Below are 12,295 nucleotides of genomic sequence, written 5' to 3' on the forward strand. Positions count from 1 at the left end.
AGGGCCTAGAGAGATACTATAGTGTTAGGAAAGCCAAGAATAGTTTGGTATAACTAGAGTGTAGAGTACAGGATGATGGGCAGCAGGAAGGAGCTTGTGGAAATACAGAAGTATAATGCCTTCAAGATAAGCAGGGTTCAGCTTATAAAGACAATTTAATTATGCCAGTAAGTATGAACTGTACTCTAAGTGCTCCTGAAGGGAAGACACTGGAGGCTTTCAACTGTAGAAATGATGTGATCCAATTGGTATTTTAGAAATATCACTCTGTAAACAGTTGGAAGAAGAGGAGTTACACTTAATCCAAAGTTACTGGTTATTGAGCTATTCTACCAGTCTAAGTAAGAGCTATAAAAGAAGAGTCATGAACAGAAAAGAGGGAAAAATACTTAGGAAGTAGAATTGCTCAGGCTTAGGACTGATTGTATTAGGCTGGTGCAAATGTACTTGTGGTAATTGAAAAAAACACAATTACTTTTGCACCAACCAAATGTCTGTAGGTAAGAGGTAATTAGCCAGCCTTTTGATGCTGCATTTGCATCAGCACCACCCTTACCTGGGCCAGTTGATTGTGCTCAGAGTGAGGGTCATGGGTTCAAAACACAGCAGCAAAGGAGCTCCTCAGTAGGACACATTGGCTGTGCTAGTCTGAATAGCCCCTGACTCTGACTCCGGAGGGTGAGCAAGAAGCAGAAGACTACAGCAATAAATGTCTGCAGACACTTGTCTGCATCAAGAACAAGGGAGGACTTTCATGAGGGCCAGTAAGACAGTTCTTGAGGATGGAAGGGGTAGCAGGATAGATGCATGGTCCCCAACGGACTTTTGCCTTTCCTAGAGATGGTGTGGGTAAGTGGGAAAGATCTATTGTTCCCCAAAGTGAGCTTGTCTGCAATAAGTGTTCCTTTATGGAGAGCCACTTGGTAAGCTGAAGCAATTAGCTTTCCTGTTATCCAAGTCCTAGTCTTTAGCAGCTCCCTTGGAGGAAAAGAGAGTCACACTGCAATCTCAGATAAGGGCATCCGGCATCCTAACACTCAGGTAAGCACCCCTCTTCCTGGTGGTTATTTCCCATAGACTAGCCCATGAAAGCTGTTTTTCAGATCTACAAGAGTACCTATTTTACCTTTATTCATTCTTCTGTGCAAGAAAGGTTTCACTCTAAATAAAGCTATGTTATCCATCTAATTATTGTGTGATTCTGAATGAATACAACACCCACTAGCAGCAGACATGCTGTTATGCTTAGGTCCTGATGGGTCACAAGCCTATATTCTTGTGATTATGAAACTATTTCTGGTGAAACTGGGGGAAAAAGAGTGAATACTGCTATTTAAAACAGCAGCTGCCTTCTAAAGGGGACTGGGGGATGGATCTTGTTAAAAATAGCCTTGGGGACTTTGCTGGTCTTTTCTGCTGCTAATGTTGACTTCACCTTAAAGGATTTTGGTGCAACTACCGTGGGCCTGGAATGGAGTTTTGGAGTAGGGACTAGACAGAGCTCTGCTCTGTATTGTAGTATGGGAAGAATTCAGAGTCCATAAGAGTGAGGGCAGATATGGGAGAGAAATGAGTGAGAACGAGATGGGAAGAAAGATGGGAAGGAAAAGGAGCCTGAAACAGGGAAAAGCCTTTGCAGTCCATTAGGTGCCACAATCAAACTACTTTTCATGGCAGTGTGGCTACAATAACCTAGGGCAGGGACGACCAACATGCACATCATCTTTTCAAACTTTTAGTAAAGTCTGATGGATGCCACATGTGAGAAATTGGAAGCAGAAAAAATGCAGTCTCCACACCAAGGTGAACACATGAATGGGGATGTATGTTTTGGACATGAAGCAGTCTAGAAACTGAACTAATGCAGCAGGAGCAAGAGGTAAGTATGAGAATATAAACCTCTGAGAATTCAAAGAAAGTATGGGCAGGCATTGGCCTTCCAGTAAGTTGTGAAATGGGGGTTTTGTAAAGAATGGTTACTCCAGCTAAACACTGAGATATACTACTAGCAATGACTGCTCCTAACATGTGTGAGTTACCGGGAAGTATAAATTGAGTATATTTATATCAATATACAAAAGTTGTAAGTCAAGTGAAAAAAACTGGTAGATGTTCTAAAATCTTAGGCAAATATATCTTCATAATATCAAAACTTAAAATATGGATAAAGTTATGGTTTTGATATGACTAAAAGTTGTCAAAACATCAAAGAAGTCCGAAATTATCTATTGTTGCATATGTCCTGGTATTCTGTTTATAAACTGGCTACATTTGGTTAAGAAATAAAATGGACACAAGATTCATAAGATATATATTTATTCTAAGACATTTATTTTCCTTGCCTTCATTTCAGAAAAATCTCTAATTATATTCCTTTAATCAATATTTTAACATAATATTTGCCTCACTGAAAGTAATGCCTAGGCCGGGCGTGATGGCTCATCCCTGTAATCCCAGCACTTTGGGAGGCCAAGGCAGGCAGATCACAAGGTCAGGAGATCGAGACCATCCTGGCTAACATGGCAAAACCCCGTCTCTACTAAAAATACAAAAAATTAGCTGGGCGTGGTGGCGGACGCCTGTAGTCCCAGCTACTCGGGAGGCTGAGGCAGGAGAATGGCGTGAACCCAGTGGGGTGGAGCTTGCAGTGAGCTGAGATCAAGTCACTGCACTCCAGTCTGGGCAACAGAGTGAGACTCCCTCTCAAAAAAAAAGAAAAGAAAAGAAAGAAAGTAATGCCCAATTAGAATTAGATCAATTTCCTTGAGTTATTATGGTGTCTGGATAGTTTTTATTCTTATCTTTATTGATTGATTGATTGATTGAGACAGGTCTCACTATGTAGATCAGGCTGGAGTGGAGTGCAGTGGCGAGATCTTGGCTCACTGCAGCCTTGACTTCGGTGCTCAGGTAATTCTCCCACCTCAGCCACCCAGGTAGCTGGGACCACAGGTGTGCAACACCATACCTGGCTAATTTTGTTGTTGTTGTTGTTGTTGGCCAGGGGGATGGGGACGAGTGTTTGTTTGTTTATTTTGAAACGGAGTCTTGCCTTGTTGTCCAAGCTGGAGTGCAATGGCGCGATTTCGGCTCACTGCAACCTCCACCTCCTGGGCGCAAGCGATTCTCCTGCCTCAGCCTCCCGAGTAGCTGGGATTACAGGCCCACACCGCCACGCCCAGCTAATTCTTTGTATCTTTAGTAGAGACGGGGTTTCACCATGTTGGTCAGGCTAGTCTCAAACTTCTGACCTCGTGATCCTCCCACCTTGGCTCCCAAAGTGTTGGAATTACAGGCGTAAGCTACCCAGCCTGGCCTAATTTTTTGTATTTTTGTTAATAGTAGAAATGGGGTTTCACCACGTTGTCCAGGCTGGTTTCCAACTCTGGAGATCAAGAGATCCGCCCGCCTCCACCTCCTAAAGTGCTGGGATTACGGTCCTGAGCCACTGTGCCCGGCCATTTTTGTTGTTTTCATTTTGTAGAAAATTTGCTTTCTGAGGCAATAGCAATAGGAACTGACAAGAAAATAATATTTAAAGCAATGTTTAAAGTGTAAATGAGCCATAAGTCTTGCATAGTATGTTCAAACATTGTAATAGGGTCAAATGTAAGAAATTACCTTTATCACAGAGTATGTTACAAAATATTTAAATTTAAGAATATAAATTAATAACACTCATATCTCAATTCTTTACCATTTCTAGAAGCAATATATAGATACATACAGTATTACTTAAATTCTTCTTTCAAAATTTCAATGCTGGAATATTATAATGAAAACAAAAATTGGCCATATCTAGTTATCTCTATTTAACTGAGAGTATACTATCATCTCCAATGGTCTTAAAAATAGCCTATATAGAAATTAATACCAGAAGTTTTGTGTATGAATCCTTTCCTTCAGAGTTATAAAAATGTTCTCTTGATTTCTTTCTCAAGTTTATTTTATTTTATTGTAATATCACTTTTGCTGCATTTTCACATGTAGTTTCTTTTAACTTAGAAACATTTTCTCTGAGCTTCAAATCAGTGACAAGTTTTATGTATATATTTATATATGAATATATTGTAAATATATATTTAAAAACATTTTCTCTAAAAGCTTGAGCAATATCTCTTTACCCTCTTTTTTTTTTTTTTTTTTTTTTTTTTTTTTTTTGAGATGGCATCTCAATTTGTCACCCAGTCTGGAGTGTAGTGTCACAATCTTGGCTCACTGCAATCTCCACCTTCCGGGTTCAAGCAATTCTCCTGCCTTAGCCTCCTGGGTAGCTAGGACTACAGGTGTACCCCACCATGCCTGACTAATTTTTGTATTTTTAGTAGAGATGGGGTTTCACCATATTGGTCAGGCTGATCTTGAACTCTTGACCCTGTGATCTGCTTGCCTTGGCCTCCCAAAGTGCTGGAATTAAAGGCGTGAGTCACCACACCAGGCCCCTTTACCCTTTTAAAAATATATTCATTTGATGTTGGTAGTGGTGTTCATAAGCTTTTACTAACATTATTAATAGCAAGCAATATTTCTTAACAAATGACTATGGATAACACAAATTAACTTTAATTTTGTTTTCTGCTAAACACCATGACTTACAACATTTTTAAGGCTCTTCTCTTACCTTGTTTAATATAGATTTAATTATTTTTAGCACCATTTGGTTGGCATTCCCATCCAGTGTCTAACAGTGGTTGTAAGGTCAAATTTTATATGTCTTACATCCAAATATTCTATCCTTGGTAGATTCAGAAAATATTGTACACAACCTTTAAGTTATTTAAAAGAATGTCACATCTATTGGCATAGTTGTGACTATGTCCTCCAGTGACAAATTTAAACTATACAATGTATATGGCACCAAAAAAATCTGCTGAATTTTTGTCTAAAATTTTGGCATAGATACATTAATTTGAATTGAATTCTGTTTTGCTCAAACTATTCATACAATGTCAAAAGGATATCATGGTCATTTTCTAATGTCTTCACCTAATGAAGCTCAAGATAATAAAGCTAATAGCTTCTTCCTTAGACATGGAATTTGCCAATTTTATAAATGTAACTTTCTTTATCTTTCAATGAGCAGGTCAAAACTGTTTGACATTTCCAAATTGCAAATTTGCTGTTAATAATTCTTCTTTTCAAGCCCCCATAGCCAAGACAATCCTAAGCAAAAAGAACAAAGCTGGAGGCATCATGCTACCTGTCTTCAAACTATATTACAAGGCTACAGTAACAAAAACAGTATGGTACTGGTACCAAAACAGATATATAGACCAATGGAACAGAACAGAGGCCTCAGAAATAACACGACACATCTACAATCATCTGATCTTTGACAAATTTGACAAAAACAAGCAATGAGGAAAGGATTCTCTATTTAATAAATGGTGCTGGGAAAGCTGGCTAGCCGTATGTAGAAAGCTGAAACTGAATCCCTTCCTTACACATTATACAAAAATTAACTCAAAATGGATTAAAGAGTTAAATGTAAGACCTAAAACCATAAAAACCCTAGAAGAAAATCTAGGTAATACCATTCAGGACATAGGCATGGGCAAAGACTTCATCACTAACACACCAAAAGCAATGGCAACAAACAGCGTTGGTGGTATAGTGGTGAGCATAGCTGCCTTCCAAAAGCAATGGCAACAAAAGCCAAAATAGACAAATGGGGTCTAATTAAATTAAAGAGCTTCTGCACAGCAAAAGAAACTATCATCAGAGTGAACAGACAACCTACAGAATGGGAGAAAATTTTTGTGATCTTTCCATCTGACAAAGGGCTAATATCCAGAATCTACAAAGAACATAAACAAATTTACAAGAAAAAAACAAACAACCCCATCAAAAAGTGGGCAAAGGATATGAACAGACACTTCTCAAAAGAAGACATTTATGCAGCCAACAAACATATGAAAAAATGCTCATCATCACTGGTCATCAGAGAAATGCAAATCAAAACCACAATGAGGGCCGGGCATGGTGGCTCACACCTGTAATCCCAGCACTTTTGGAAAGCTGAGGTGGACGGATCATGAAGTCAGGAGATCAAGACCATCCTGACTAACACAGCGAAACGCCATCTCTACTAAAATACAAAAAATAGCCGGGTGTGGTGGCCTGTGCCTGTAGTCCCAGCTACTCAGGAGGGTGAGGCAGGAGAATCGCTTGAACCTGGGAGGCAGAGCTTGCAGTGAGCCGAGATAGCGCCACTGCACTCCAGCCTAGGTGACAGAGTGAGACTCTGTCTCAAAAAAAAAAAAAGAGAGAGAGAGAGAGAAAACCCACAATGAGATACCATCGCAATACCAGTTAAAATAACGATCATTAAAAAATCAGGAAACAACAGATGCTGGAGAGGATGTAGAAAAATAGGAACGCTTTTACACTGTTGGTGGAAATGTAAATTAGTTCAACCATTGTAGAAGACAGTGTGGAGATTCCTCAAGGATCTAGAACTAGAAATACCATTTTACCCAGCAATCTCCTTACTGGGTATATACCCAAAGGATTATAAATCATGCTACTATAAAGACACATGCACACGTATGTTTATTGCGGCACTATTCACGATGGCAAAGACTTGGAACCAACCCAAATGTCCATCAATAATAGACTGGATAAAGAAAATGTGGCACATATACACCATGAAATACCTTGCAGCCATAAAAAAGGATGAGTTCATGTCCTTTGTAGGACATGGATGAAGCTGTAAACGATCATTCTCAGCAAAATATCACAAGGACAGAAAGGCAAACACCGCATGTTCTCACTCATAAGAGGGAGTTGAACAATGAGAACACATGGACACAGGGAGGGGAACATCACACACTAGGGCCTGTTGGGGGATAAGGGGCTTGGGGGAGGGATAGTGTTAGGAGAAATACCTAATGTAAATGATGAATTGATGGGTGCAGCAAACCAACATGGCACATGTATACCTATGTAACAAATCTGCATGTTGTGCACATGTACCCTAGAACTTAAAGTATAATCATAATAATAAAGGACACACACACACACAAAATTATCTTTTTCATTCTCATTGTTTTTATTGGTAATTAAATTTTTATTTAGTAAGGGATATGAAGTTACAGGCATTTCCTTTCACCTGTTCAAGTTGAAGATTTGGTAGGAATAATTTTCTGCCCATGTGCATTGTTTTCATAAATAATTATTTATGTAATAAACATTTGTAATGTAATAATCACACATTTTATGTGGGTCTTGCATTTCAGAAGTATGGCTACTTTCATTGTTTGTAAATCTAAATTGCTCATCCTTTTTTTTCTTTTTCCTTTACAGCTTCTTTTCTTTCATGAGCCCCAATTTCTTACTGTTTCTATCACAGTCTTGACTTGTACTCATTCTCATTTAAGGGATATTAAAAATAGCTGTAAAAGTGTACAAAATTTGAGTATATCCTCATTAAAATTCAAATTAAAATAAATATGAAAGATTTAATAAACAAAATAACTTTTATGTTTTTAAGGAAGTTTTCTTTTAAAGTACTTAAATGTGTTCAAATAAAAAGACAAATATGAATTGTATTTAATAAATATCAAAAATTGAATTCAAGATTATTTTAAGCTAAAGTTTTGTTTTTTAAATTTTACCTAACTCAAATATTTTTACAAAATTAATTTATTCACAGTTCTAGAGTTCAGTGTCTTTGTACTTGCTAATGTAAAGAATCAGTGCCATACCTTTTGAATATTATGCATATTACGTTGGCCACAAATGTCTAAAGTTAAGAGTTATATAAATTGTTTAACATTGCAAAACATTTCTCGTCTGCCATGTGTAACCCGCGCTAGTTGATGATTCTCTGTGAAACCACAAATTGGAATGCAAAGAGAAGCAAGAAAATGGACAATTGGCACTACTGGGGAATGATAAGCTTTTATACAAGAATGTGCTATATTCATGTTATCCTAGAGGACAAATTTGACAAGTTAATTAATTTGTTTTTTTCTGTCCTAATAGCTTCTGCCATTCAAACCCCTCCTAGTGCCAGGGAGTATCCATCTCCTAGTGCCACAACTCACCAACTTAATGGTATTTCAATACAACTGCTTCTTAAATTAACTTTATTATTAATTGACACATAATAATTATACATATTTATGGGGTACTGAATGATACTTTGATACATGTATACCATGTGTAATGATCAAATCATGGTAATTAGCATATATATCACCTCAAAACATTTATCATTTTTTTGTGTTGGGAACATTTAAAATCCTCTCTTCTCATAATTGCCTTTCATTTTGAGGACAAAGGATAAGAGATGTGGAGAAGCATTTCTCCGGGGGAATGAAAGGTGTTAGGGCAGATGTAAGGGTCGTGTCCTTAGGCCAGCACTGGATACTGGATCCTCAGGGCAGAAACCCCTTTGGGTTTTTATTTTAATTTTTTATATATTATTTATTTATTTATTTATTTATTTATTTATTTATTTATTCGTTTTGAAACAGAGTCTAACTCTGTTGCTCAGGCTGGAGTGCAGCGGCATGATCTCGGCTCACTGCAACCTCCGCCTCTTGGGTTCAAGCGATTCTCCTGCCTCAGTATCCCGAGTAGCTGGGATTACAGGCATGTGCCACCATGCCTGGCTAATTTTTGTATTTTTAGTAGAGATGGGGTTTCACCATATTGAAAGGGCTGGTCTCAGACTCCTGAACTCAGGTGACCCACCCGCCTCAGCCTCCCAAAGTGTTGGGATTACAGGCGTGTGCCACAGTGCCTGGCCCCACTTTGGGATTTTTAATAAATTTAGTTTTGGCTCTGTATATGATACAGTGATCCCTCTCCAACGTGAGGCCTAAGGCAGGATTTCCTTGCCCAAATCAAATAGTGTTACTGATACCAGCAATTGTTTTAAATATTTTCATGGTAATAAAATGCCATAAATTTAGCTTATTAATATGCATATTAGTGATGAGAAATCTTATTCCGTTTTTGCCTGTGTTTCAACTGTTACCAATAACATTTATCAGTAGTCTAATTATATATCTTGAATTTCAATCTCCTTTCCAGCTGTGGACATTGATGGCTTTTTTTTTTTTTTCTTTTCTTCATCCTTATTTCCTTCTCTGGTAAAATAAACAAAGAAAAAACCAAAAAGTCTGCTATTTTAGTAACTGTACTTCCCTAGCTCTGGGCGGTGTGCCAGGTATTGGAATTTTCTGATTGGCCAACATGGATCATCTGCTCATGACAGTCTTGGGAGAGATGAGGTCCCACCCACTGTGCTGGGCACATAGCACACGATGGTCCATCAAAGTTGCTTTCCCTACCCTAGATGTGATGATTAGGTCAGAGATGGCCATATGGCCCAGCAAGGAATGGGTTTTGGGGGGATTGATATGATCTCTAAGACTTTTCTACTTCAAAATTGTAAACACTAAAGACCATGTGGGCTGGATGCGGTGGCTCAAGCCTGTAATCCCAGCACTTTGGGAGACCAAGGCAGGCAAATCACAAGGTCAGGAGATCAAGACCATCCTGGCTAACACAGTGAAACCCCGTCTCTACTAAAAATACAAAAAATTAGCTGGGCGTGGTGGCGGGCACCTGTAGTCCCAGCTACTTGTGAGGCTGAGGCAGGAGAATGACGTGAACCCGGGAGGCAGAGCTTGCAGTGAGCCAAGATAGAGCCACTGCACTTCAAACTGGGTGACAGAGCAAGACTCCGTCTCAAAAGAAAAAAACATGTAAACCTAGAGAAGCCACAGTCTATTTTTGCTATGAACTAGAGACTGCATAGCTGAGAAAATAAAAAAAAAGCCAACACAGAAGAGCAAGAGCCAGAAGACTGAGAGAAAGGCATTTGATGATTTCACTTGAGCTCCTGGAGCCAACCTCAGTTATTGTGGATTTTTGAGCTATATGAGCAGTCACATCCTTGTATTCTTGTCTTTTCTTTTTTATCTACTTCATGTTAAATTTTGTCATTTATAATGAACGTTTTCCAAATAATACACAACCTTCCTCCCACCTGCCTTCTGGTATTGTTCTTTTACGTACTTCAACTTCAGCATTTGACATAACTTTCCCATTCAAGTCTCTGTGACATTGAATAAAAGAGTGAATGAAGCTAACAATGACTTACTGCTTTTTCCTATATTCAGAAGTATTTGTCACATCTGTCATTTACTTCTTTGTTATGTGTATTATTATTTTCATGTTTACAAATGAGGAAATATCTGCTCATAAAGTTTATGTTTCTTGCCAAAATCAATAGCTAGCAAGCAACTGGGACAGAATTCAGAGCCTGGACTGACTGACTTAAAAATCTAAACCTTTTCTCCCTCCTCAACGAATCACCAGTAACGAAAATAATGTTGTTTGATTACTTATTTGCTTAAGATACTCTAAATCAAGTTATCTTCCAGTTGCCTGTCTCTTAGTGGTTCCATGATTCTCTTTGCTTAGCATATCTCTTCACGTACTTCTCTCAAAGAGATCATTGATCTCTCCCTCATGTCTGCAAATTAATTAGTTTAATAAGTAGTGATTCTCATGTTTGACTTTTGGACTTCTTAGCATTTTTATGACTCTTCTTAATATCTTCAGCACCAAGCACACACCCTGGAACATAGTAGGTGCTGTAGGCTACAGAAGAATTCTTTGAACCATTGATTACTTGCTCCTTGACTATATGAAAAAATAACTGTGTTCCTGAGTCTTCTCTTTTCTAGAATAGACTTCCTTAGTCCTTTCAGTTCTTCCTTTTAAACATGTTTCAGTTGAGGAGAGTTTAGGTTATTGCAGCCTTATGAATATGAAGGACCATTTTCTTAGGAAGATTAATTTGATATTTATGTACAGGTTGGTGAGAGGAAAAAGAGAAAGGAAAATGACCACTGATGTTCTATCACAGGAATAAGCCATGAGCTTTCCATGGTCCTTACCATAACATGACAATTATTTATTTTTCCCTACTATTAGACTGTAAATTCCATAAGTGCAGACACACTATTTGTCTTGTTTATTAATTTTTTTGAATGTCAAGTATAAAACATGTGACCCTGCACCTGGTGTTAAGCCTGTAGGTTTAAAGTTAGACTCCATGAGTTCAAGTCCTGGATCACATTATAATATGCAAACTATCACAGAGCAAGCCACATAATTTCCATAGCCTTGATAGTCTTGTCTTTAAGTGGATAACAGTCATTCATATCTCAAATATTCATTGTGCACATTAAATTAGGTAGTTCATAGAAAGTGTTTAGCATAATGATGGGCACACAGTAGCATTCAAAAATGCCTGTTGCTGTCATTATTATAAGGTCTTCAATAAATATTTTTAAATGATCTAGTTATAGTTTCCCCACCTTCATTATTCTTGTTCCTAACTTCTCCATACATGCTGGTTTGATAATGTTCCTTGCATTCAAACATTTCAGGGGGGATGTGACCAGTGAAAAATGACAAAGACTGCCCACCTTCTTTTGCATTGTTAGCTTTTTCATCTAATCAAGAGTTGACTCCTTTGTGGTTGCCAGACCCCTAAAGCTTTCTCAAACATGTGCCATTTATCAGCTTGTTCATCGAAATCTTGGGGTAGTAACTAAGCACTCATCAGATTGGAATCCAGTAGTCAGGATGATAGCTTTGGCTTTAAAATGAGGTGTGGACCTGAGGACAAATAGAAAGGATATTTTCTCCTCAGTAACCTGAGGAAGCAAAGAAAATAACTCTGGAATTGGAGTTGGATGGGAGGAGAACAAAAGTTAAAACTGGGAAGCAGGATGGGGATGACAATAAAGACTTGCTTTCTGTGTCAGCAAATGCCAAGCTGAAGTAATAAAACTGTACTTATAGTTGTTAATCCAGATATAGTTTGCATCCTGAGAGCTTTGCATATTGCAATAAAGTGTCTTTGTCCTCTGAAACAGCTGTGGGGGAGGGGTGGAGCTGAGAAGTGAAGGGGAAAACAAGTGGGTCCTGGGGCACAGCTTTCAGAGGCGCAACTGCTCTCACCTTAGCCGTGGAGTGGAAATGTAATCAGCAGTGAAGGCGGCCCCAGAGCCTGCTGTTTGGGAGCTGCTCTGGGCGCCTGCTTCATCACATGTTAAGAGAAGATCATGTGCTTTCACCAGCCCAGATGGACACCACCTGTTTCTGTGCCAACATCCTGAATTTGTGGGCACTGAGTGGCAGCCAAAGGGCAATGTCCTGACTAAATTGTAGCTGTGGGCCTTAGCCCTGTCATCGAACTAAACACATTTCTCTACGCCTTTGATTCTCTCTGTGTGTGGAGATGGGCCCGCAGCCCAGGCACTCA

The sequence above is a fragment of the Rhinopithecus roxellana genome, chromosome 8 (assembly GCF_007565055.1).
Source record: "Rhinopithecus roxellana isolate Shanxi Qingling chromosome 8, ASM756505v1, whole genome shotgun sequence".
Lineage (NCBI taxonomy): Eukaryota > Metazoa > Chordata > Mammalia > Primates > Cercopithecidae > Rhinopithecus > Rhinopithecus roxellana.